At 46.7% G+C, this 23,426-nt stretch overlaps 1 protein-coding gene across 7 annotated transcripts in view; it reads right to left on the minus strand.

The window, feature by feature from the left end:
* Window positions 1–23,426, minus strand: part of LOC112225616 (DNA-binding protein SATB2) — a 95,819-nt gene that overhangs the window by 66,738 nt on the left and 5,655 nt on the right. For 5 of the 7 annotated variants that reach the window (XM_042306625.1, XM_042306620.1, XM_042306626.1 and 2 more), the window contains exon 1: window positions 15,476–16,185. The exons of 1 other annotated variant lie outside the window; for it this stretch is intronic. The gene's annotated coding sequence lies outside the window, so the exon portion shown is untranslated. Of the gene's footprint in view, window positions 1–15,465; window positions 16,186–23,426 lie in introns of those variants that run through there. One more of the 7 variants, XM_042306621.1, reaches the window with a different exon arrangement.

Raw genomic sequence — 23,426 nt, forward strand, 5'->3', positions numbered from 1 at the left:
CCTCCTCTCTCTCTTTCCTCTCTCCCTCTCATTCTCCTCTCTCTCTTTCCCTCACTCTCCCTCCCATTCCCCTCCTCTCTCTCTTTCCTCTCTCTCCCTCTCATTCACCTCCTCTCTCTCTTTCCTCTCTCCCTCATTCACAACCTCTCTCTCTCTCTCTCCCTCCTCATTCACCTCTCTCTCTTTCTCTTTCCTCTCATTCACCTCCTCTCTCTCTTCCCTCTCTCTCCTCTCATTCACCTCCTCTCTCTCTTTCCCGCTCTCTCCCTCTCATTCACCTCCTCTTCCCCTCTTTCCCTCTCATTCACCTCTCTCTCTCTTTCTCCTCTCCCTCCATTCCCCTCCTCTCCTCTTTCCCTCTTCTCCTTTCTCATTCACCTCCTCTCCCTTTCATTCACCTCACCTCCTCTCTCTCTTTCCCTCACTCTCCCTCCCATTCCCTCCTCTCTCTCTTTCCCTCTCTCTCCCTCTCTTTCCTTTCTCCCTCTCATTCACAACCTCTCTCTCTTTCCCTGCTCTCCCTCCCTCTCATTCAACCTCTCTCTCTTCCCCCTCTCTCCTCTCATTCACATCCTCTCCTCTTTCCATCTCTCCCTCTCATTCACAACCTCTCTCTCTTTCCCGCTCTCTCCCTCTCATTCACCTCCTCTCTCTCTTTCCCTCTCTCTCCCTCTCATTCACCTCCTCTCATTCCCTCTCTCTCTCTTTCCCTCTCTCCCTCTTTTCCCTCCCTCTTTCCCTCTCATTCACCTCCTCTCTCTCTTTCCCTCTTCTCCCTCCCGTTCCCCTCCTCTCTCTCTTTCCCTCTCTCTCCCTCTCATTCACCTCCTCTCTCTCTTTCACTCTCTCTCTCATTCTCTCTCTTTCCCTCTTTCTCATTCACAACCTCTCTCTCTTTCCCTCTCTCTCCCTCTCATTCATTCTCCTCCCCTCTCTCTCGTTCCCTCTCTCTCCCTCCCTCTCATTCACCTCCTCTCTCTCTTTCCCTCTCTCCCTCTCATTCACCTCCTCTTTCCCTCTCATTCACAACCTCTCTCTCTTTCCTGCTCTCTCCCTCTCATTCACCTCCTCTCTCTTTCCCTCTCTCTCCCTCTCATTCACAACCTCTCTCTCTTTCCCTCTCTCTCCTTCTCATTCACCTCCTCTCTCTCTTTCCCTCTCTCTCCCTCCCTCTCATTCACCTCCTCTCTCTCTTTCCCTCCCTCCCTCTCATTCACATCCTCTCTCTCTTTCCCTCTCATTCACAACCTCTCTCTCTTTCCCTCTCTCTCCTTCTCATTCACCTCCTCTCTCTCTTTCCCTCTCTCTCCCTCCCTCTCATTCACCTCCTCTCTCTCTTTCCCTCTCTCCCTCTCATTCACCTCCTCTCTCTTTCCCTCTCATTCACAACCTCTCTCTCTTTCCCGCGCTCTCCCTCTCATTCACCTCCTCTCTCTCTTTCCCTCTCTCCCTCTCATTCCCCTCCTCTTTCCCTCTCATTCACAACCTCTCTCTCACCCGCTCTCTCCCTCTCATTCACAACCTCTCTCTCTTTCCCTTTCTCTCCTTCTCATTCACCTCCTCTCTCTCTTTCCCTCTCTCCCTCCCTCTCATTCACCTCCTCTCTCTCTTTCCCTCTCTCCCTCTCATTCACCTCCTCTCTCTCTTTCCCTCACTCTCCCTCCCATTCCCCTCCTCTCTCTCTTTCCCTCTCTCTCCCTCTCATTCACCTCCTCTCTCTCTTTCCCTCTCTCCCTCTCATTCACAACCTCTCTCTCTTTCCCTCTCTCCCTCTCATTCACAACCTCTCTCTCTTTCCCGCTCTCTCCCTCTCATTCACCTCCTCTCTCTCTTCCCCTCTCTCTCCCTCTCATTCACCTCCTCTCTCTCTTTCCCGCTCTCTCCCTCTCATTCACCTCCTCTCCCTCTTTCCCTCTCATTCACCTCCTCTCTCTCTTTCCCTCACTCTCCCTCCCATTCCCCTCCTCTCTCTCTTTCCCTCTCTCTCCCTCTCATTCACCTCCTCTCTCTCTTTCACTCTCTCCCTCTCATTCACAAACTCTCTCTCTTTCCCTCTCTCTCCCTCTCATTCACAACCTCTCTCTCTTTCCCTCTTTCTCCCTCTCACTCACAACCTCTCTCTCTTTCCCTCTCTCTCCCTCTCATTCACCTCCTCTCTCTTCCCCTCTCTCTCGTTCCCTCTCTCTCTCTCCCTCTCATTCACCTCCTCTTTCCCTCTCATTCACAACCTCTCTCTCTTTCCTGCTCTCTCCCTCTCATTCACCTCCTCTCTCTTTCCCTCTCTCTCCCTCTCATTCACCTCCTCTCTCTCTTTCCCTCCCTCCCTCTCATTCACATCCTCTCTCTCTTTCCCTCTCATTCACAACCTCTCTCTCTTTCCCGCTCTCTCCTTCTCATTCACCTCCTCTCTCTTTCCCTCTCTCTCCCTCTCATTCACAACCTCTCTCTCTTTCCCTCTCTCTCCTTCTCATTCACCTCCTCTCTCTCTTTCCCTCTCTCTCCCTCCCTCTCATTCACCTCCTCTCTCTCTTTCCCTCCCTCCCTCTCATTCACATCCTCTCTCTTTCCCTCTCATTCACAACCTCTCTCTCTTTCCCGCTCTCTCCTTCTCATTCACCTCCTCTCTCTCTTCCCCTCTCTTGAGGTTGAGGGGTGAGGGGTGAGTGATGGGTAAGGCTGAGGGGTGAGGGGTGAGTGACAGGGTGAGGAGTGAGTGACAGGGTGAGGAGTGAGTGACAGGGTGAGGTGAGTGGCAGGCCGAGGGTGAGGGGTGAGTGACAGGGAGAGGAGTGAGTGACAGGTGAAGGGTGAGGGGTGGACAGGGGTGACAGGGTGAGGGGTGAGAGACAGGGTGAGGGGTGAGGACAGGGTGAGGGGTGAGAGACAGGGTGAGGGGTGAGTGAGACAGGGTGAGGGGTGAGTGACAGGGTGAGGGGTGAGTGACAGGGTGGGTGAGTGACAGGGTGAGTGACAGGGGGGTGAGTGACAGGGTGAGGAGTGAGTGACAGGGTGAGGGTGAGTGACAGGTGAGGGGTGAGAGACAGGGTGAGAGGTGAGTGACAGGGTGGTGACACGGTGAGGAGTGAGAGACAGGGTGAGGGGTGAGAGACAGGGTTGGGGGTGAGAGACAGGCTGAGGGGTGAGAGACAGTGTGAGGGGTGAGTGACAGGGTGGTGACAGGGTGAGGGGTGAGAGAGGGTGCGAGAGGGAGAGGTTGTATTAGGACAGATGGAGAACAAAAGCGAGTGGAGGAAAAACGTTTTAAGTAAGAATAGAGATATACAGTCTGAAAGAATACACATATAAAGTGAATGATGGAAAAGACTAAATGCAGATAACCTGTGGAGAGACAGAGCACAAAAACAGAGGAAGGCTAAACATCTAAAGAGAAAACGAGAGAGACAAATTTCCAGTAGCTCTTCGCCCCCACATAGTAAACCACACATGCCTAGCCTGTCCCACACAAACCTATCTATTTGCTAACAGTGTGATCAGATTGTATTAAAGAAATGCTCCACCATAGAAATGCAAAGCAGGAAGGGAGAAGGGCTTATGACACATTATTAACCATATTACCAGGAAAGATTAGATGAATCACATTACTGAACGTCCACTCAGCAGAGCTCTGTTCTCCAACAAACACCTGGACCGTGTCCCAAACGGCACCCTGTATAGTGCACTACTTTAGATGAGATCCCTTTGAGCCCTGGTAAAAAAAAATAGTGCACTACATATGGAAAAGGGTGTCATTTGGGACAAAGTCCTGTTTTACAGCAGGGCTATCATACTTTTGGCTAATGCTGCTCTCTATGACAGACATAAAAGATGGGTAGAGGGAGAGATATTAGAAGTGTTGCTATTTTCTCTCTCTCTCTCTCTCTCTCTCTCTCTCTCTCTCTCTCTGGGAGGAAGGATTGGCAGAAAGCTGCTTACCATTGGGTATTAATATGATAGCACCATCCTGGCACGAACCTGCCGCGCCACCACAACAACAAAAGTGTCAACGGAAATTATATGAAAACCTGTGTAACTGAATGTGACTCTTGTGATATTGTGGGGTGTTTATCTGTGAGTATGTTGAGCATTCATGAAGTGCTGTAGTCAAGTATGTTGTGGTGCTCATGGGAGAGAGTTTGAGAGAGAAGGGGAGAGTTGGAGAGGGGGGAGAGTTGTAGAGAGAAGGGGAGAGTTGGAGAGAGAAGGGGAGAATTGGAGAGAGAGGGGGAGAGAGGGGGAGAGTTGTAGAGAGAGGGGGAGAGTTGGAGAGAGAAGGGGAGAATTGGAGAGTTGGAGAGAGAAGGGGAGAGTGGAGAGAGAAGGGAGAGTTGGAGAGAGAGGGAGGGAGTTGGAGAGAGGGGGTGAGAGTTGGAGAGTTGGAGAAAGAAGGGGAGAGTTGTGGAGAGAGGGGGAGAGTTGTAGAGAGAGGGGGGAGAGTTGTAGAGAGAGGGGGAGAGTTGGAGAGTTGTAGAGAGAGGGGGAGATTTGTAGAGAGAGGGGGAGAGTTGGAGAGAGGGGGAGAGAGGGGGAGAGTAGGAGAGAGAGTGGGAGAGAGAGGGGAGAGAGGGGGAGAGTTGGACAGGGGGTTGGAGAGATGGGGGAGTTGGAGAGAGAGGGGGAGAGTTGGGGAGATTTGGAGAGGGGGGGAAGAGTTGTAGAGGGGGAGTTGTAGAGAGAGGGGGAGAGTTGGAGAGAGAAGGGGAGAATTGGAGAGTTGGAGAGAGAAGGGGAGAGTTGGAGAGAGAGGGAGAGAGTTGGAGAGAGAGGGATGGAGTTGGAGAAAGAAGGGGCGAATTGGAGAGTTGGAGAGAGAAGGGGAGAGTTGGAGTGAGAAGGGGAGAGTTGGAGAGAGAAGGGGAGAGTTGGAGAGAGAAGGGGAGAGTTGGAGAGGGGGAGAGTTGTAGAGAGAGGGGGAGAATTGTAGAGTTGGAGAGAGAAGGGGAGAATTGTAGAGAGAGGGGGAGAATTGGAGAGTTGGAGAGAGAAGGGGAGAGTTGGAGAGAGAAGGGGAGAGTTGGAGAGGGGGGAGAGTTGTAGAGAGAGGGGGAGAATTGGAGAGTTGGAGAGAGAAGGGGAGAGTTGTAGAGAGAGGGGGAGAATTGGAGAGTTGGAGAGAGAAGGGGAGAGTTGGAGAGAGAGGGAGAGTTGGAGAGAGAAGGGGGAGTTGGAGAGAGGGGTGAGAGTTGGAGAGTTGGAGAAAGAAGGGGAGAGTTGTGGAGAGAGGGGAGAGTTGTAGAGAGAGGGGGAGAGTTGGAGAGTTGTAGAGAGAGGGGGAGATTTGTAGAGAGAGGGGGAGAGTTGGACAGGGGGAGAGTTGTAGAGAGAGGGGAGAATTGGAGAGTTGGAGAGAGAAGGGGAGAATTGTAGAGAGAGGGGGAGAATTGGAGAGTTGGAGAGAGAAGGGGAGAGTTGGAGAGAGAAGGGGAGAGTTGGAGAGGGGGGAGAGTTGTAGAGAGCTTGGGAGAATTGGAGAGTTGGAGAGAGAAGGGGAGAGTTGGGGAGATTTGGAGAGGGGGGAAGAGTTGTAGAGGGGGAGTTGTAGAGAGAGGGGGAGAGTTGGAGAGAGAAGGGGAGAATTGGAGAGTTGGAGAGAGAAGGGGAGAGTTGGAGAGAGAGGGAGAGAGTTGAGAGAGAGGGAGTTGGAGAAAGAAGGGGCGAATTGGAGAGTTGGAGAGAGAAGGGAGAGTTGGAGAGAGAAGGGGAGAGTTGGAGAGAGAAGGGGAGAATTGGAGAGTTGGAGAGAGAAGGGAGAGTTGGAGAGGGGGAGAGTTGTAGAGAGAGGGGAGAATTGTAGAGTTGGAGAGAGAAGGGAGAATTGTAGAGAGAGGGGGAGAATTGGAGAGTTGGAGAGAGAAGGGGAGAGTTGGAGAGAGAAGGGGAGAGTTGGAGAGGGGGAGAGTTGTAGAGAGCTTGGGAGAATTGGAGAGTTGGAGAGAGAAGGGGAGAGTTGGAGAGAGAGGGGGAGAATTGGAGAGTTGGAGAGAGAAGGGGAGAGTTGGAGAGAAAAGGGGAGAGTTGGAGAGAGAAGGGGAGAGTTGGAGAGGGGGAGAGTTGTAGAGAGAGGGGAGAATTGGAGAGTTGGAGAGAGAAGGGGCGAATTGGAGAGTTGGAGAGAGAAGGGGAGAGTTGGAGAGTTGGAGAGAGAAGGGGAGAGTTGGAGAGAGAAGGGGAGAGTTGGAGAGGAGGAGAGTTGTAGAGAGAAGGGGAGAGTTGGAGAGAGAGGGGGAGAGAGGGGGAGAGTTGTAGAGAGAAGGGGAGAGTTGGAGAGAGAGGGGAGAGTTGGAGAGAGAAGGGGAGAATTGGAGAGTTGGAGAGAGAAGGGGAGAGTGGAGAGAGAAGGGGAGAGTTGGAGAGAGAGGGAGGGAGTTGGAGAGAGGGGGTGAGAGTTGGAGAGTTGGAGAAAGAAGGGGAGAGTTGTGGAGAGAGGGGGAGAGTTGGAGAGTTGGCGAGAGAGGGGGAGAGTTGTAGAGAGAGGGGGAGAATTGGAGAGTTGGAGAGAGAAGGGGAGAGTGGAGAGAGAAGGGGAGAGTTGGAGAGAGAGGGAGGGAGTTGGAGCGAGGGGGTGAGAGTTGGAGAGTTGGAGAAAGGAGAGTTGTGGAGAGAGGGGGAAAGTTGGAGAGGTGGAGAGAGAGGGGGAGAATTGGAGAGTGGAGAGAGAAGGGCAGAGTTGGAGAGAGAGGGAGGGAGTTGGAGAGAGGGGGTGAGAGTTGGAGAGTTGGAGAAAGAAGGGGAGAGTTGTGGAGAGAGGGGGAGAATTTGAGAGTTGGAGAGAGAAGGGGAGAGTTGGAGAGAGAAGGGGAGAGTTGGAGAGAGGGGGAGGGAGTTGGAGAAAGAAGGGGAGAGTTGTGGAGAGAGGCGGAGAGTTGTAGAGAGAGGGGGAGAGTTGGAGAGAGTTGTAGAGAGAAGGGGAGAGTTGGAGAGAGAGGGGAGAGTTGGAGAGAGTTGGAGAGAGGGGGTGAGAGTTGGAGAAAGAAGGGGAGAGTTGTGGAGAGAGGGGGAAAGTTGGAGAGAGAGAGGGGGAGAGTTGTAGAGAGAGGGGGAGAATTTGAGAGTTGGAGAGAGAAGGGGAGAGTTGGAGAGAGAAGGGGAGAGTTGGAGAGAGGGGGAGGGAGTTGGAGAAAGAAGGGGAGAGTTGTGGAGAGAGGGGGAGAGTTGTAGAGAGAGGGGGAGAGTTGGAGAGAGAGGGGGAGAGAGAGGGGGAGAGTTGGACAGGGGGTTGGAGAGATGGGGAGTTGGAGAGAGAGGGGGAGAGTTGGACAGGGGGTTGGAGAGATGGGGAGTTGGAGAGAGAGGGGGAGAGTTGGGGAGATTTGGAGAGAGGGGGAAGAGTTGTAGAGGGGGAGAGTTGGAGAGAGAAGGGGAGAATTGTAGAGTTGGAGAGAGAAGGGGAGAGTTGGAGAGAGAGGGAGAGAGTTGGAGAAAGAAGGGGAGAGTTGTGGAGAGAGGGGAGAGTTGTAGAGAGAGGGGGAGAGTTGTAGAGAGAGGGGGAGAGTTGGAGAAAGAAGGGAGAGTTGTGGAGAGAGGTGGAAAGTTGGAGAGTTGGAGAGAGAATGGGAGAGTTGTAGAGAGAGGGGGAGAATTGGAGAGTTGGAGAGAGAGGGGGAGAGTTGGAGAGAGAGGGAGGGAGTTGGAGAAAGAAGGGAGAGTTGTGGAGAGAGGGGGAGAGTTGTAGAGAGAGGGAGGGAGTTGGAGAAAGAAGGGGAGAGTTGTGGAGAGAGGGGGAGAGTTGTAGAGAGAGGGGAGAGTTGGAGAGTTGGAGAGAGGGGGAGAGTTGGAGGGGAGTTGGAAGGGGAGAGGGCCCTTCTGGCGAACATGTTTAGCTCTCTCATAAAACATCTCATTTGATAAGAGTTAACAGCAGGACTTTATAACCCCACCCTTTGTGTATGCACACACACACATACACAGGAAAACAGACACACATATGCGGGCACACACACACACACGCAAACCACAGGCCACACACAACACAGGCTGACTGCTTTGACACTTCCAGGGACCACACACTGACTCACAGGCACACACATGGGACCCTAGGTCAGCCTTCTGGCGAACACAGTCTGGGACCACACACACCACACACACGCATGCACTCACGCACGCATGCGCACACACACTAACAGAGACACACACACAAACTCAGCCTTCCGCGTGACAACAATGACACTGGAGCAGCGGCCTCATACCCACTGTGTCCTGATCTCCTGTGCATGGTGTGCTGTGTGGACGGCTGTGACGGCCACTAGATAATCTACACAGTAACAGGCATGCCACATCAACAGGGCTGCTGCTTTGCACACACTACATGCCAAAGCCAACTCAACTCAGTCCCACCTCAGCCTGGATCGCACCAGAATCACACCAGACTCACCAGAAGAGGAATGGCTCCGGCTTAGACACCATCAATCCCTCTAGGCATTACAGTAACATACAGTTTAGCGCTTATATGTCCAGTGTATTAATTTATATTATGCCATAATAACTATCCAAAGCGACTTACAGTCACGCGTGCATACATTTTATGGTATGGGTGTTCTCAGCGGGAATCTAACACACGATGGAAGACTAGAAGCTACCATTTGGATCACTACGTTGAAGTGGTTATTAGTATGCCCTTTATTTCCCAATAGGCCATCCCTGCCGATATCTAATCTGCTGTTTAATAGCATAGACACACCTTTGATATGTGAACACAGATTGCTGGGTTTACACAAGAAAAAATAGACAGAGAGAAGAGAGAACAGAGAAGGGGTAGGAGGAGAAGAGAAGTGAACAGGATATGTGTAGGGATGGAAGATGGATGGAGGGGTGGAGGGCGGGGTTGCGGATGGAGAGAGGGAGGAGGGAAGGGGGAGGGAGGAAGATGGGGTGAAGGGAAGGGAGGAGGGAGGAAGATGGGATGGAGGGAAGGGAGGAGGGAGGAAAATGGGATGGACGGAAGGGAGGAAGATGGGATGAAGGGAAAGAAGGAGGGAGGATGATGGGGTGAAGGGAAGGGAGGAGGGAGGATGATGGGGTGAAGGGAAGGGAGGGAGATGGGATGAAGGGAAGGGAGGAGGGAGGAAGATGGGGTGAAGGGAAGGGAGGAAGATGGGATGGAGGGAAGGGAGGAGGGAGGGAGATGGGATGAAGGGAAGGGAGGAAGATGGGATGGAGGGAAGGGAGGAGGGAGGAAGATGGGATGGAGGGAAAGGAGGAGGGAGGATGATGAAGGGAAGGGAGGAGGGAGGATGATGGGGTGAAGGGAAGGGAGGAGGGAGGAAAATGGGATGGAGGGAGGGGAGGAAGATGGGATGAAGGGAAGGAGGAAGATGGGATGGAGGGAAGGGAGGAAGATGGGATGGAGGGAAGGGAGGAAGATGGGATGGAGGGAAGGGAGGAGGGAGGAAAATGGGATGAAGGGAAAGGAGGAGGGAGGAAGATGGGGTGAAGGGAGGAGGGAGGAAGATGGGATGGAGGGAAGGGAGGAAGATGGGATGGAGGGAAGGGAGGAGGGAGGGAGATGGGATGAAGGGAAGGGAGGAAGATGGGATGAAGGGAAGGAGGAAGATGGGATGGAGGGAAGGGAGGAGGGAGGGAGATGGGATGAAGGGAAGGAGGAAGATGGGGAAGGGAAGGAGGAAGATGGGATGGAGGGAGGAAGATGGGATGGAGGGAAAGGAGGAGGGAGGATGATGGGGTGAAGGAAGGGAGGAGGGAGGAAGATGGGATGGAGGGAAGGGAGGAAGATGGGATGAAGGGAAGGGAGGAAGATGGGATGGAGGGAAGGGAGGAAGATGGGGGAGGAAGGGAGGGGATGAGGGAGGAAGATGGGATGAAGGGAAAGGAGGAGGGAGGAAGGGATGAAGGGAAGGGAGGAGGGAGGAAGATGGGATGGAGGGAAGGGAGGAAGATGGGATGAAGGGAAAGGAGGAGGGAGGAAGATGGGGTGAAGGGAGGAGGGAGGAAGATGGGATGGAGGGAAGGGAGGAAGATGGGATGGAGGGAAGGGAGGAGGAGGGAGATGGGATGAAGGGAAGGGAGGAAGATGGGATGAAGGGAAGGGAGGAAGATGGGATGGAGGGAGGAAGATGGGATGGAGGGAAAGGGGAGGGAGGATGATGGGGTGAAGGGAAGGGAGGAGGGAGGAAGATGGGATGGAGGGAAGGGAGGAAGATGGGATGAAGGGAAGGGAGGAAGATGGGATGGAGGGAAGGGAGGAAGATGGGATGGAGGGAAGGGAGGAGGGAGGAGGGAGGAAGATGGGATGAAGGGAAAGGAGGAGGGAGGAAGATGGGGGAAGGGAGGGAGGAGGGAGGAAGATGGGATGGAGGGAAGGGAGGAAGATGGGATGAAGGGAAGGGAGGAAGATGGGATGGAGGGAAGGGAGGAAGATGGGATGGAGGGAAGGGAGGAAGATGGGATGGAGGGAAGGGAGGAGGGAGGAAAATGGGATGAAGGGAAAGGAGGAGGGAGGAAGATGGGGTGAAGGGAGGAGGGAGGAAGATGGGATGGAGGGAAGGGAGGAAGATGGGATGGAGGGAAGGGAGGAGGGAGGGAGATGGGATGAAGGGAAGGGAGGAAGATGGGATGAAGGGAAGGGAGGAAGATGGGATGGGAGGGAGAGGGAGGGAGGGATGAAGGGAAGGGAGGAAGATGGGATGAAGGGAAGGAGGAAGATGGGATGGAGGGAGGAAGATGGGATGGAGGGAAAGGAGGAGGGAGGATGATGGGGTGAAGGGAAGGGATGGGAGGAAGATGGGATGGAGGGAAGGGAGGAAGATGGGATGAAGGGAAGGGAGGAAGATGGGATGGAGGGAAGGGAGGAAGATGGGATGGAGGGAAGGGAGGAGGAGGAGGGAGGAAGATGGGATGAAGGGAAAGGAGGAGGGAGGAAGATGGGGTGAAGGGAAGGGAGGAGGGAGGAAGATGGGATGGAGGGAAGGGAGGAAGATGGGATGAAGGGAAAGGAGGAGGGAGGAAGATGGGGTGAAGGGAGGAGGGAGGAAGATGGGATGGAGGGAAGGGAGGAAGATGGGATGGAGGGAAGGGAGGAGGGAGGAGATGGGATGAAGGGAAGGGAGGAAGATGGGATGAAGGGAAAGGAGGAAGATGGGATGGAGGGAGGAAGATGGGATGGAGGGAAAGGAGGAGGGAGGATGATGGGGTGAAGGGAAGGGAGGAGGGAGGAAGATGGGATGGAGGGAAGGGAGGAAGATGGGATGAAGGGAAGGGAGGAAGATGGGATGGAGGGAAGGGAGGAAGATGGGATGGAGGGAAGGGAGGAGGGAGGAGGGAGGAAGATGGGATGAAGGGAAAGGAGGAGGGAGGAAGATGGGGTGAAGGGAAGGGAGGAGGGAGGAAGATGGGATGGAAGGGAGGAAGATGGGATGGAGGAAGGGAGGAGGGAGGGAGATGGGATGAAGGGAAGGAGGAGGGAGGAAGATGGGGTGAAGGGAAGGGAGGAAGATGGGATGGAGGGAAGGGAGGAGGGAGGAAGATGGGAGGAGGGAGGAAGATGGGATGGAGGGAAGGGAGGAGGGAGGAAGATGGGATGGAGGGAAGGGAGGAGGGAGGAAGATGGGATGGAGGGAAGGGAGGAGGGAGGAAGATGGGATGGAGGGAAGGGAGGAGGGAGGAAGATGGGATGTAGGGAAGGGAGGAAGATGGAATGGAGGGAAGGGAGGAAGATGGGATGGAGGGATATGGCAAAAATGCAGCGGTGACAAGTCTCTTTGACAAGTCTCATTTTTAGCATTGCTTTTGATGCAATCTTGACACATTTGAGTATTTCATTACGCAGCTGAATTATTGACTCTTCTGTATAGCATTCCCCCAAAACAGCCACATTCATTATCAAGTTGGCTGTGTTTATTTAAATAAATGTAGATAGGCCTACAGTATTGCTGGGGAGAGAAAGTTAAGTCGGGAATACTTTCTCTTAAGTCGCTCTGATTTCAAATATTCAAATTGGCGGATGATGCCCTTTGATGATGATGTGCATCTTAATTAAGGCAGCACGTAGCCTAGCACTAAAGAACGTTGGGTCTGTAACCGAAAAGTTAAATCCCCGAGCTGGTTCAAATCCCCGAGCCGAATATGTGAAATATCTGTTGATATGCCCTTGAGCATACCCTAATTGATCCTTTAAGTAGCTCTGGATAAGAGCATCTGCTAAATTACTCAAAATTAAGAAGAAAAAATGTCAGTTGGCATCGGGGTCAATGACAGTTGAAAAACATTTCCTGAAGTGATACAAATCATAGTTTTGAATTCACATAACTCTCAGGCGAAATTCAAGTAATGGTATGAGAAAAGGCACGGTGAAAAGTCGGATTTCCATCATTTAAAAAAATATATTCTTTCGGTTATGACACGCGCTTGTGCGCGCTATAAAGTCAGTTCCTTCTAGTGCCGAGAAAATGTGAGCTCTGTGCCAAAATCTCAACATATACGCAAAATTAGATCTTGGTGTGAATGAAAAAAAAGTCTACATTTTAAGTGCTGACACAAATTCCTGTTTCTTTCGGCTTGGCACATAACTTTGTTGGGCTGCTCTGTTTACTCAAACATACAAGAGACACGTTAATGTAAAAGAGAAAATGGTCGATGATGACAATTGTAATAAAATAATGGTTCCATCCAACTGACTGGTGGCAACAATACAACTAATCTCTCTCTCTCTCTACTGTACTAGAATTGGCCTAAACGTTTTTGCCAGAGCTACTCCCCGACTTAATGATGGGAGCGACTGTTTTCCATTTAGTCTGAAATGCAGCATCGCTTCAACCCCTGATCGCATGTTACCCGTATTGATTGCAAGAGGAAACGTAGACCTTATAATTGTATTGGCAACATTTGCGTTTAAGGCCGCTTCCTGACTTACTTGGCTGTTTGGTTGCCCGTGGCCTCCTATTGACGATGTCTCACAGAAGAAAAAAACGAGCATAATTGGTCTGTGCATGAGAGAGATTTGTAGGCCTAGGGAGAGGCCTGTTAAGGAAAGGATCAGACGACCCCCTCTGTGAAAATGAGAGACAGACTAGCCTACCTCCACTGTCACTGATGCCGTGTGGGATTCATAACTTTGTTGCATAAAGCTCATTATCAGTCTATACGTCCATGCTCTTCTCATTAGTATTGGAGGTATGGAGCTGTTGAATTCGGTGAAAGTACGCTATGCCTAATACCAGATGAGATCGAAGTAGCTATGTGGAATATTATACAGGTAATAAAATATATATTCCCATACCATTACGTGCCTATTAGCCACTAATCAATCCATACATGATAAGATTTAAATCTAACAAATAGTATGCATGACTTTGTATGAACGCTAGAGTTTTAGGAATGACCTATACAGTTAGACAAGTGACGAAATGTTCTATTGGGTGAAGAGGAAACTGTTTAGGCTTCCATAGCTGCCTCGCAGTCTAACTAGGGTGAGGAGAGCAAATTAGAAATGTGAAAATTATTCGGCCACCTTTTGAGGAATAGCAGATCAATAGAAAGTGTTTGTTTATTATTCAATAGCCTACCAACGCGTTTTGGCATATAGCTTTTAATTAGGTATGCTTAGAAGACACATGATCGTATTATTATAGGCCTAAAATATGATATTAATTAATTAGAATACATGTAATTATATTTAGTATAGGTTTACAATAATATAGGCTAATGTCCAACAAATGACAACAAAACTAATTCGTTACATAATGACTACATCATTTGATGAATGATTTAGTTAATATGTACCTTTTTCATTAACTCCATGAGTGGAAATTCACGTAATTCTAAATTAAAAACTTGTCTGTTAATTTATAACTCCACTGACACCTTTCAAACAGTAATGGCTCAGTCATTCAGTCATTAAAAAGTTCAACAAGACAGTTCTAAGAAAATGCTAATCATGACGCAGTTTCACAAAGTAGGCTACATTATGTGATTTTCCTAAGACAACGTTTAAGTCCAAATCTTCAATAAGGTTACATATTAGTCAAAGGAAAAAGACAACCTAAATAAGCACACACACACACACACACAAATATATAGAAACATGTTCCATTTTGGGACAAACACACGTTCGCGAGAGCAGCGCATGTCTCCTAACCTAGTCCTTTGGTGAATTGATAAATTATTCACTCAAACGATTATCTTTTTGGGGCAAAAAGGTTCACCATATGAATCACCATAAACACCATAAAACCTCATCGCAAAATCAGGCCTAAAACTTTACTCAGGATGTTATTCAAAACACAAAATACGCTAAAATAGCAGGTGCAACCCGGCCTATGCAGGAGAATGAATGAATGATTTGTAATTTGAAAGCGTTTACTCGATGGAGACATAACAATAAGGAAGATGGACCTTCGTGTGTGGCATTACAGGGCCAACTCTACTCTAACCCTGGTGTTTCTATTCATACACTCTCAGGAACACGGAATAGCCTAGGTTTTAAACTAAATTCCAACCAGGGTCAGCACTGAAAGAAAATGGAATTTGTGTTTTACATAATCTATATTTGATTGATAAACATCACACCTTATAACAACCATGGAGTTATCAAAATAACTGTTTTCACTTTGACAATGAAGAAGTATGTCGTTTCACGAGCTGAAAATGAGCACAATCCTACATGTAAAAAGTAGTCAAACATTAAAAAAGAAGCTATCTTGGCCAGGTCGCAGTTGTAAATGTGAACTTGTTCTCAACTAGCCTACCTGGTTAAATAAAGGTGAAATAATAACAATATATTTTAAAAAATGAAAGACTGCATGCATAGCTAGAAGTGTATTCCTCGTTTTCCCCTAGTCTACCATAGGGACATTCGTCTGACCTTTCTTATGCACGAGTCACATCAATCAGATGAAACAGAATGATAGGCTACATACAGTATATCGGCATATGTGAAATCATTATCATAGAAATTGCTTGATAATCATGAATTGTTATAGTTAGTAATCATACTATCATTTATCAGTCGGCTATAGGCTAACATAATAATTGTCATCATATTATTACATTGGACTATTAATATAATAGGTTACTAATAATACTAATAATTAATTATAATTAATTATAATAATTATAATAATCGTTTAGATCGTTTAGTCTGGTGATGAAATATGTGACCAAATAGATTGTTATATGGATTAAGTCTCCGAAAAACTCCCCATAAACAACTTTGAGAATTGGAGAATTGGAGATATGCTATATATATATATCGTTTATAGACCTATTAATAATTAAATTTAAACTTTTAAGCCAATAGTTTAGCCTATCGATCATTTTAGCAATTTGATAACAAACCCCAGATTGGCTTTTTACACCTGAGCGCAACACGTGATTTCTCTTTCTCATAATCAATTGCATTACTGCATAACACAGCTGCTGCTCATGTCTGGTCCGAAAATATATACAGCATTATGGCTTATATTAATGTGAAATAGATGGAAACGGTGAGATTTGTCACTATGGAACACCTCTGACCTGTACTCACTGCTTATGGCGTGTCTGTACCTCTGCTGGCCGTTGAGGAGGCTCTGTCCATTGATTAAAAGTATTGAATCCAGGGTTGGGCTGCGTCGGATCAACGACGGGCGGAAATCGGCTAAGGTCGGTGCGCTGGACACAACTTCGTTCTCGGGGCGCTGGATGTGAGCGAGTCCGAGAGAAAGGGGAGGATAGGTGACAAGGGTAGACAATGTTGGTTTATTGTCTGTGTGTGAGAAAGAGAAAGAGAGAGAGAGAGAGAGAGAGAGAGAGAGAAAAGTGTCTCTTTCGCACCAGACCAGTGCGTCGAGGAGGCTGGCTTGAGCGCTAAATCCTGCAGGAGCTCGAGCCGCTGCGTGTCGCGGCGCAGTTGACTTCGTCAATGGGCACAGCTGGAGTCGTTTGATCGCACTTCGTTTCAGTCGTCACCGGTTAGAAAAGGCTGAGGCACAAATCTGCCCTCCTTTGAACTCGTGGCTGCTTCACCAGCGGGAACAAGGAAAACACAAAACGCATCATAACCAGAAAAATTGTAACAACAGGCAAAACAACCAAGTTCCTCAAACAAAATAAAAATGTACCGAAATCACAGTGTTTGCGACACAGATAATGTTTGAACTGAAGAAAACTTGATATCCGCCAAACGGTTACAGTTTCGCGGAGAGCAATCTGATTGTGTCACGTTCAATCAGTCCCGTGTCAACCGGCGCGCTAACTGACAGGCTGGTTCATGGAAGAGGGAGGCGAGAGGCAGAGAGGCGTGGAGAGACGGAAGCGAGCGCAGGGGAGAGGGGAGGAGGCATCAAAAGTAATTTGGCCTATTCCTTCCTTGGTGTTTTGCTTAAATCCAACTAATATAAATCAGAATATTTTGCATTTATTTGTCTTTTTCCTTCCAAACATCAGTTTTGGCGAGACTGTGCGCCATTGCCATTGACATATATTTGATTTCTGATACAATGTGTGCCTGAGTCAGATACAAATGATGTCATTACTGATATTTAACAACAATGAACTATCATCAGAGTAGATTGGCAGGCAGATGATATACAAAAGGGTGAGGTTTAAGTCCATGCTCAACAACGATATCAGTAGTCTAATAAACGTGGACTAAATAGCCGTCCCTGCCTCTGCCCGTCTGTTTTATTAGATGTCTTGTGTAAATACAACAGGAGTGTCAGGTGAAACCAGTTAATAATAAACCACATTCTTGACAGACAGACAGATGTCACCGGCTTTTAATACATAATGAGGCCAAATTGTTTTGTGTGGCCCTCTCGTTTATGTGCTAAAGTCAGGACGACCTCGATGAGAGAGCGACACAAAACAGTCTGTCCTAAATATTTGATAAGCTCTGTTTTATGTTTCAGGCTCTGATATGTTTAAGGTGAGTTTCAATAGCACACGGTGTGATGGTGATGAAAAACGTATATGCCGCTTCATGGTTGGCAGCCTGGCACTATGGAAGGGTTAAATTTGCTGTCTGCCTTAACTTTCTGTCTCATTGCCCACCTTGGCACACACTGATTGAATCAACGTTGTTTCCACGTAATTTCGTTGAACCAACGTGGAATAGACCTTGAATTGACATCTGTGTCCTGTGTGTCAAGACTCAAATCCTTCAGATTAAATTGGATATTAGATGTATTTTAATGAATACTATCATGTGTTGGCCATAGGAGCATGCATGCACAACAAAAAAAAACAATATATATATATATATATATATATATAGTTTTGGTGTTAATTAACAAGGTCAAAACTTTGGAACATTTGTAAAATATTTGATGACTGGGAAATGCCCATTTACCTGCAACCGACCCCAAAACCTCGCAAAGACAGTGTGATACATCACATTGATGGGCATCAGTACATGTGAGGACCGGCCACACGACGCTACTTATGCCTTCGAGACGCATAGTTTAGCCTCCTGAATAACTGACGCAACAAGCAGGAGAGCGTCCCGGGCCTCCACGTGCGTGCCTGCGCGCGGGTCATATAGAGAGAGGGTGGGCATATTTCATGCACGTCTCAAACGATACTTTTGGTCATTCTATTACTGTTTACAGTGTTTTGTAAGGCATGATATATGCTAACAATTGCCATTTGCTTTACGGAATCCACGGAACAGTCTCTGGAGATGATAAATGTTGTAAAAACACTTGGATCATATTTGTTTTTTAAGTGGAGGCCCATTGGTAGCAAACATCACGATGTCCAATCTCAGACAAAACCGATCAAATAATCGTCTAGAGAATGTCGAGAATGAACGCAAGATTGATATAACTTGATTTAAAGTGTCAGAGAGGGCACCTTGGAATCGTATCGTTTTTCGGTCACAGTGTTAACAACGCTCTTTGCCAACTCAAATTGTTAACGACACCCTTTGTCAAAAACTCTCCATAAGTCACATCAATAAAACTCTATACATGTTTCAATGTAATATTTACCAACATAGGCTAGAAGTGAGTGCGGCCGCAGAACCTTACCTGGTTTGGAACACCGTAGTGAAGTTTCAATAACAGCTCGAAAAGGTCGACCATTGGCGGTTTGGAACCGTTCTGCTGATCGCAGTGTTCTGGGTGCAGAATACACGAGATACGCGCTGGGGTTCGTGCGGAACGCCGGCCAATGCGCGTAGCTCATTCGTCAATAATATTAAATATGATTATGATGATGATGTAGCAGTGCGTAGGCGAGAGACGAGCGTCTGGTCTGTGCATAAAGGTTTCTCTAATCGATTCTTGGAACGAACAACAATTTTTGGCCAGACAATACCTTATAATTGATTTGTAAAAGTATTATAAACCAATTAATCAACATATGTCTTTGGGGGAGGCAAACATTTGCGGCAGGTAGCCTAGAGGCATTGGACTAGTAACCGAAAGGTTGCAAGATCGAATCCCCGAGCTGACAAGGTAAACATATGTCGTTCTGCCCCTGAACAAGGCAGTTAAACCCACTGTCCCCAGTAGGCTGTCAATGAAAATAAAAATGTGTTCTTAACTGACTTGCCTAGTTAAATAAAGGTTTTTAAAACATGCCATGCTATTGAAACGTGTGTGTTTGCGCTAACGAGTTGGGCGCTGCACGCCATGTGCACATTTTTGGTTTGGAATTATACATTTGACATAGTCTTCACAATCCATGCGTTGCATCACAACAAAAATAACCATGCTACACGTGAGCAACTTCTTCGGTGGTTTAATACTGGTAGGCCTACGGCACTGAAAAGCAAGCAACACACAAGTTGAAAAAATCCAACGCCTGTGACACACTGCACTGAGTACCACACTACTTCATTCCAAGTACGACAGATGAGTCGCAGCAATGTGGAGTGCCGGAAGGCATAGGCCTACACTTTACACAACCGGTGTGCACGAAGCGTAAGTGGTAAAGGGGTGGTATAATTAAAATATCTAACACGTGCGTAAAATGCCTGGTTCATTTTCTGAAGTGATCTTTAAAATATATTTTTTTCTCAGTGAGAACATTTTGGGTCGTGAAATGCCCAACCTCAGCTTATATAAAGAACCGGTGGTGTTTTAAAGATGGCCCTAAAGCTAGACTGTGGCCGACGTGACCTCGGCAAATATGTAATTTGTTAGACCAATGGTTTTAACTTAACCTAAAAATGTCCCCTTTTCAAATCGAAAATTATAGGTAGTCTTAATTTATACGTGAAAACGAGACGTGTAAATGGACGTGTTTGTGGCTCCTGGCAGAATGGCCTTGGCTCGACGTGTCACTTTTACAAAGCAATCTGTGTGAATTTTGTCACAAGGATAAAAAATGATTTATGCGCCACTAAACAATAGAGACACGTAATTTAAAATGTCTCGAAGAACTGGCAATCAAAACGCCAATGTCCTTCCTTACAAGTGAAATAAACAAGTGTTATCGAGAATACTTGGAATGATTTTCGAATTTAAGGGGTATAAAATGTGATTTAAGTATAGATCTGTTATCTATTATCCTCAAATATGATTATTGATAGCCTATAGGCCTACTATTCTTATAAATATATTGCTATTTTTGTCTGACACGGAATATGTCTTATTATTTACACTACATATTTGAATATTACAAAAATAGTATTAGGCTGCCTATTAAACGACAACCGTCGTATTAGTTGAATTGCTATACGCAAGGCGCGTGTCATGCAACCTGGCTATTGGATGTAGCCTATTACAAAGCTGCTTGCGCGCATTTATTTCAACGCTTCACCTAAAGGCAGATGAAATGAAGTAGACGCATTTGTTTTATCCTGTGGTATTTTTCAAAGAAATGTTTTGATAACGTGATGTGCATTTCACTTCCCCTGGCAAAGCAGCTATTTCTTGTCTATTCGGGTCTTTTTAAATAATTTAACACTGCTTACTGACTCCTTTGCATCTCTCCTGCACTTACTCCACTTCACTGTTTTCCATTTCTTGGGAAACTATATCTAAAATAATACGTCTGTTGAAAGGCAGTAGTAGCAGTGAGTCTTGCACATGAGCTCAAACAAGCGTGAAACTTCAGAATGCCGTGAAACAATGAAAAATTGATCTCGACAATAGCCCCAATAGAAAACAACCCGAAAGAAGCTTTTACATTATTTAAATCAAGAAATATCCCTAAAGCTTTCGTAAAACATGACAGTGATTATGAAGCAGTTAGAACAATTGAGCACACAGCATCCCCAGGTAAATTGAAACAGGTCTGTCTAGATTGGGGGGGGGCGAGACAAACAGACCCACAAAAAGCGTCGATTTCATTTAATTGGGATTGCGAAGGGAGCGGTATTTCTGATGGAAGGTCTAAATGCAACGAATGACCAGGCTCCAACGAGCCTCTTGTACTGGCTGACGGAGACTGAGTAGGCTAGGCTAGTCACTGGATGATACAGTATCTAGATTCTAAGCCCCTCGGTGCCCACTGCGTCACTCCAGCCCCAAAATAAGAATAACAGTCTTTTATTTACTTCCCCATCGAAGCCCATGCTGGGATTTGATAGGAAATCATATGGTGATTTGACGCAGACCTCCGGCACAAAGCAAACTTAAATTCAAGAAGTCAGCAGAATAACTTAAAGAAAACTGCATCTGGAATATGTCAGCAATGATGCCGAATTAATACCACCGTTATGACTGTGTTGTGTGTGTAGCTTTGGGCAATTGGTGAAGCCTCTATGCTACAGGACAACAACACAAGGGAATGAAAAAGTGTAACCAAAATGTCAATTTAAAATAATTTCAGAGAGTATTTTCAAATAGCCAGGGGTTCTCAAACGGCCCCCCTGCCAGCATTGGGGAACATCCCGCACCACGTGCATTCAACTATTACAAGTTTCAAGAGTAAGTTTAAAGCCAGATTATTATTAATTTGTTTTTGGGGGAGCGCGACCCACAGTTTTGGGAACCACTGGCCTAGGCTACCGGTTCATCTGGTTTTCATTGGTCTCATTTGCTCAGTATATATTGACAGCGTGACAAAACCTGCCACTTCATGTAGAAATAGCACCACTGTGTGGAAGTCTACGGAATAGCAACATAATGGATTCCATAAGTTCTCGAAATAGAAAAAAATATAGAAATAATTTCTGCATAGAATATATGGTATTCCCTATTCCCAAACGAAACTTGATATTGACATTTCTTGGAGGTGGAATAATACATAGGCCTACTGTTTCATATATATATATAGTAAATGCATGTATTATATGTGACTAAACCTATATATACAGTTCCTGTCAAAAGTTTGGACACACCTACTAATTCAAGGGTTTTTCTTTATTTTTCACTATTTTCTACATTGTAGAATAATAGTGAAGACATCACAACTATGAAATAACACATATGGAATCATGTAGTAACCAAAAAGTGTTAAACAAATCAAAATATATTTTAGATGTTAGATTCTTCAAAGTAGCCACCCTTTGCCTTGATGACCACTTTGCACATTCTTGGCATTCTCTCAACCAGCTTCACCTGGAATGCTTTTCCAACAGCCTTGAAGGAGTTCCCACATATGCTGAGCACTTGTTGGCTGCTTTTCCTTCACTCTGCGGTCCAATTCATCCCAAACCATCTCAATTGGGTCGAGGTTGGGTGATTGTGGAGGCCAAGTCATCTGACACAGCACTCCATCACTCTCCTTCTTGGTCAAGTTGCACTTACACAGTATGTTTTCAGTCATTGTCCTGTTGAAAAACAAATGATAGTCCCACTAAGCGCAAACCAGATGGGATGGTGTATCGCTGCAGAATGCTGTGGTAGCCATGCTGGTTAAGTGTGCTGTGAATTCTAAATAAATCATAGACAGTGTTCCTAGCAAATGACCCACACCATCACACCACCTCCTCCATTCTTCACGGTGGGAACCACACATGCAGAGAATATCTGTTCACCTACTCTGTGTCTCACAAAGACACAGTGGTTGGAACCAAAGATCTCAAATTTTGACTCATCAGACTGAAGGACAGATTTCCACCGGTCTAAATCCATTGATCGTGTTTCTTGGCCCAAGCAAGTCTCTTCTTATTATTGGTGTCCTTTTGTAGTGGTTTCTTTGCAGCAATTCAACCACGAAGGCTCCTCTGAACAGCTGATGTTGAGATGTGTCTGTTACTTGAACTCTGTGAAGCATGCAATCTGCTGCAATCTGAGGTGCAGCTAACTCTAATAAACTTATCCTCTGCAGCAGAGGTAACTCTGGGTCTTCGTTTCCTGTGGTGGTCCTCATGAGAGCCAGGTTCATCATAGCGCTTGATGTTTTTTGCAACTGTACTTGAAGAAACTTTGAAAGTTCTTGACATTTTCCGGATTGACTGACCTTTATGTCTTAAAGTAATGATGGACTGTCATTTATCTTTGCTTATTTGAGTTGTTCTTGCCATAACATGGACTTGGTCTTTAACCAAATGTGGCTACCTTCTGTATACCACCCCTACCTTGTCACAAAACAATTGATTGGCTCAAACGCATTAAGAAGGAAAGAAATTCCACAAATGTACTTTTAACAAGCCACACCTGTTAATTGAAATGCATTCTAGGTGACTACCACATGAAGCTGGTTGAGAGAACGCCAAGAGTGTGCAAAGCTGTCAGTCATCAAGGCAAAGGGTGGCTACTTTGAAGAACCTCAAATATCAAATATATTTTGATTTGTTTAACACTTGTTTGGTTATTACATGATTCCATATGTGTTATTTCATAGTTTTGATGTCTTCACTAGTATTCTACAATGTGGAAAATAGTACAAATAAAATGAGTAGGTGTGTCCAAATTTTTGACTGGTACTGTATGTATGCAGGTTACTTCAAACAGTTATAACCAATAAACGAAGGCTCAGTCTGGTTTACAGTGCATTTAAAGTATTCAGATCCCTTGACTTTTTCACATTTTGTTACATTACAGCCTTATTCTAAAATTGATTAAATTGTTTGTTTTTTCCATCATCAATCTACACACAATAACCTAGAATTACAAAGTAAAAATTATGTTTTTAGAAACGCTTGCAAATGTATAAAACACAAACAACTGAATATGTCATTTACATTAGTATTCAGACTCTTTGCTCGGAGACTTGAAATGGAGCTCAGGTGAATCCTCTTTCCAATGATCATCCTTGAGAAGTTTCTACAACTTGATTGGAGTCCACCCTGTGGGAAATTCAATTGATTGGACATGATTTGGAAAGGCACACACCTGTCTATATAAGGTCCCACAGTTGAAATTGAATGTCAGAGCAAAAACCAAGCCATGAGGTCAAAGGAATTGTCTGTAGAGCTCCGAGACAGGATTGTGTCTAGGCACAGTTCTGGGGAAGCGTACCAAAACATTTCTGCAGCATTGAAGGTCCCCAAGAACACAGTGGCCTCCATAATTCTTAAATGAAAGAAGTTTGGAACCACCAAGACTCTTCCTAGAACTGGCCGCCCGGCCAAACTGAGCAATCAGGGGAGAAGGACCTTG

This window comes from Oncorhynchus tshawytscha, linkage group LG26, assembly GCF_018296145.1.
Source record: "Oncorhynchus tshawytscha isolate Ot180627B linkage group LG26, Otsh_v2.0, whole genome shotgun sequence".
NCBI lineage: Eukaryota > Metazoa > Chordata > Actinopteri > Salmoniformes > Salmonidae > Oncorhynchus > Oncorhynchus tshawytscha.